General features: G+C 37.4%; 1 long non-coding RNA gene across 2 annotated transcripts; it reads left to right on the top strand.

Annotated features, from left to right (window-relative positions):
• The first annotated feature begins 476 nt into the window (after positions 1–476).
• LOC143137598 (uncharacterized) lies at positions 477–3785 on the top strand. Of its 2 annotated transcripts, XR_012990031.1 has the most exons (4): positions 477–786; positions 1815–2016; positions 2551–2641; positions 2789–3785. It is a non-coding gene; the product is annotated as an uncharacterized LOC143137598 (long non-coding RNA). The 2 variants fall into 2 exon arrangements; XR_012990029.1 differs by lacking the exon at positions 477–786 and having other exon boundaries at positions 821–2016.
• The last annotated feature ends 340 nt before the right edge of the window (positions 3786–4125 follow it).

Genomic DNA, 4125 nt, shown 5'->3' with positions numbered 1-4125 from the left:
GACCCCTTAAGTGTTCATGTAGCCCCCTCCTCTGCCTCTTTTGCTACTGTCCTGAGGCAGAGGTATGTGGAGTCTTGCATACAATACATCATATCTTTTATTTATGCTTTTATGGTTACTTGTATGGTGCATTTTCACATAGAACTGTTTTCTGGTGTTGCACACCTTATATACGAGTTATGTTTGTTTAATCACTGTTTTTATGTTAGCTCGTTACACAATGCACATTATCTCAGTTCACAGTCTGCTGACGTGGCTGCAGGTGTAGCGACGTTAACTAGTTAGCTTACAGACCTTCACACTGGTGAATTGACTGAATGCATTTAAACGTGGTTTACCTGTTTGATTGGCAGGAGCTGTGATGCGACTTGCTCGCTCCCTGTCTGATGTGTTTGTTTTGTCCTATATTTCAGGTATGCCATGTTTGTTTTATGTACTTTTGTTATTGTCTATTCACATGTACACTGAAAAAAGTGATTTTGACATGTAGTAATTTTTTCTTAAATGAAACTGTATTTATATACTCAATTTGTTTGTGTTTTGCAAAAACTCATTTCAGATAAGTAATATCTGCAAGAAAAAAAGGGGTTTGCTTCAGATTTGTTTGTGTTTTACAAAAAACTAATTTCAGTTAAGTAATATCTGCAAGAAAAAAAGGGGTTTGCTTCAGAGGCGGTGCTGCGCATGCGTTTATTTGGCTGCCAAAAGATGATTGTCCTCCATTTTGCAAACGGTTCCGTTGGCTTGAAGAGATCTGCACTTGAAATCTTCGCTTTTGACTTAACGGTAAGTGGTATATTATTAAACGTCATTTGACAGTCAGTTTACCATTAGAAATTTGGAGTGTCTTTAATTGCCTTATTTGACACGATAGAGCTGTTTTCTTGAATATTTAAGAAATCGTCTAGCAAGCTAGCTAAAGTTAACTTTACCTAGCAGTTCTACTCCAATATAATGTTAACTGGGCTAACAAGTTCATCTTAAAGTTTACTTTTATTACCTCCTCGACGTAATTGATTGAATAACTTCAAAATGAATATATACCTTAATGTTAGACAATTTAGGTCGTTGAAACTCAGTGGACCCAAGTTTGTACAATTAACATTAGCTGCTAACTGAATTGGAACACAGATCTTGCCTGAAATATGGTTGACCTTAACGTTGCTAGTTAGCTAACCGAACACGTTATGCAGCAGACCAAACACGTTTTCACCGACCCCTGTGGAGTCAACTGACACTTAACTTGAGCAATGCCGAGTTTGCAAAATACATTTGTTTGGAGACTCAGAATGCAGGCCAAGGTACATGTAAAAAGGAAAGAAATAGGACGCATGTTTTGTGAGTGATTAGGTCAGGTCATAACTCGGACAATGTTGGGCAAAAGCCACATTTACGCTAGGTTTAGAAACGTGTTTATTTATTCTGTCAGTAATGGAGTACCACTATTTTCTCAATAATGTCATCGCCAGCGCTGAATATGCATGGTGGTGGTGGTGGCATTTCTCAAACTCAACAGCAGTGCAAGATCTGGACAGGCTGATGCTACGCACCTGTTAAGCAGATATTGGTTGAACATTTTATTTGTTCCATGGTGTTGAAATTCGAAATGTTTTCCCTTCAAGGGGACAGTCAGACCAACAAGCAGGGCTGTGTAGCTATTGTTGGTAGATTGTAAGATAATGTGTCAAATGTCAATTAAATGAAGTGTCAAAATCGTTTGATTAACTAGTACCATTTGTGTATGTATTAAATAAGTATATTTCATAAATGTATACTTTATATTTATATTATAAATGTGTTTCTATCCTCTTTAGTTACAGGTATTGAGAAATGTCCTTGCTTGATGACTGGATCAGGAAATGCCTGTGATGCTTGGGTATTCAGGCAAGCTACAGGTCAAAGATGCGTAACCTTGGATGTCCAGTTACCGCCGTTTTCCAGAAGAAGAAGGTCATAAGTTCCAGAAGAAGGTTTAAAGGACATAAAATGACCAAACATTTGAGGATTTTGCAAGGTGTAAGTTTGTATTACTATTATTGTTTACTTCTCTTACATATTACATACAATGATCACATTGGATCTGTTTCTGCTATTTGCAACTGCCATCAGTTATAGTCACCCTACTCACACACTGCTCTTATGTTCCTTATTACAACATAGCGACAGATAGAGGCATTATAATTTTGTGTCTAACTATAACTGGACTCCTCAGGGTTGATACGACTACATGAGTCGTCATACATTTACCCACTCACTCATTTTCCCGTTGCTCACATTGTTCCTTCCCCAACTGGTACACTCACTTATTAGCCTGATGTCGTTATACTCAATTCCTGTCAGAATTTAAGTCTTGTGCTGCTTCGTTGGGACGTGATTATGGGGTGTGTTTCAACCAATACAGGGGAAAGAAATGCTTGCCAAATGCCTGTTATCTGTTGCAAAGCACTCTGAACTGAATCTTCCGTATTAAAAGTGCTTTATAAATAGAGGTTATTATTATTTAGAGTATTGTATTTTCACAAAATAATTAATATCCCTGTATCTGAACAGACAGAGACTGTACATCTGAGGAGGGAGGCAGCCATCAAGACCCCGTGCCTTTATTTTGGTGAAGATGATGATTCTCTCATACATGTACATGGTAAGTAACACTAACCAAGGGCATGTTGAAATTGCAATAAAAATTGCATTTTTATGCCAATTTTTAAGCCAAAAACCTTTAAGCCAGCTCCCAGCTCGTACCTTTTCTCAAGCGTCATCCTAAAGCAGCTTTTTAAATTTTGTACAGGATATCCATGGCAAGGAGGTGTCAAGAGAAAACCACCCCTTGGAACATGAGGACATCGGCATCGTTGTGGATGGAGGCATCATTTTGGAGGAACCTTGGTCTGTTGCACAAGGCTGTGCAGTGAAGCCAGAGACTTTCTAATGAGGAGACACAGCACTCAAAAAATCCTCCAATCATGTGTTGTGAACTCTGTGCTGGAGTAAGGTTGGTGTCGTGAAGCCTTGCGCACGCGCATTTCTGCCAAATAGGATGCCCGATGAGTGCCAAAAAAGCATTGCATTATGGCTGCCGAGTGCAGGGACTTGCCTAAAAGGACTTTGGTGAAGCTAGGGGTCATATACACATTGAATCAATGTTGAACTCTTCAATACTATTACAAATTCATGCAAAAAGTTGTCATTCAGATGGATGGTGATAAGCTCCTACCCAAGGTTCTCAATCTTAAGAACCAAATCATTAGATGGGCAAGTGGGCCACAGTCATGATTGATTTGATTTGAAAGATTCAATAAATGGTTGTGAACCTTTCTTTCTCACTGTCTTTCTCTCATTCTTTCTTTCTCACTGTCTTTCTCTCATTCTTTCTTTCTCACTGTCTTTCTCTCATTCTTTCTTTCTCACTGTCTTTCTCTCATTCTTTCTTTCTCACTGTCTTTCTCTCATTCTTTCTTTCTCACTGTCTTTCTCTCATTCTTTCTTTCACTTTCTTTCTCTCATTCTATCTCAGCACATTTACTTGCGCACGCACACACAAACACACAAACACACAATCACTCACTGGTAAGGTGTTTGGCTTTGGTCAAAGGTTCACAACCATTTATTGAATCTTTCTTTCTCTCTTTTGGTGCACACACTCTCTCTCTTTGGCACTACTGCCTTTGCTTTTGCTTTGGTTTGAGAGCGGGAAAATTATTATTTTTTAAAGCAAAGGGTCCCAATGTGTGTTCATATGTGTGTTTCTGTGTTGAACATTTGTTTTAATAAAGACAGTTATACCATTTCTGTTTGAGATTTAAGTTAATACTATTTAACCTGAATTTGAAGTTTAACTTAATTTTTACCAATGAAATTATATACAAATATTAAGCAAATTCAACTAAATATATATGGCTGGATGTAGCTAAATTAAATTGAGTGCAAATGGTTACCTAAAAAAAATTAAGTAATTCTTGCATTAGAGAATATTAAGCAAATTCAACTAAATCTATATGGCTGGATGTAGCTAAATTAAATTGTGTGCAAATGGTTACCTAATACTAATTTTTACTCAAAATATTTGATTGGAGTTTGCTTGGCTTGATTTAGTTGTAACTACTCTATTTAGTTTAGCTTAAATTG

This window comes from Alosa pseudoharengus, unplaced genomic scaffold (assembly GCF_046254945.1).
Source record: "Alosa pseudoharengus isolate Yale_2024_CS ecotype anadromous, Long Island Sound unplaced genomic scaffold, YU_APseudo_1.1 YU_APseudo_1.1_scf_1, whole genome shotgun sequence".
Lineage (NCBI taxonomy): Eukaryota > Metazoa > Chordata > Actinopteri > Clupeiformes > Clupeidae > Alosa > Alosa pseudoharengus.
This window is presented reverse-complemented; position numbering and strand designations above follow the sequence as displayed.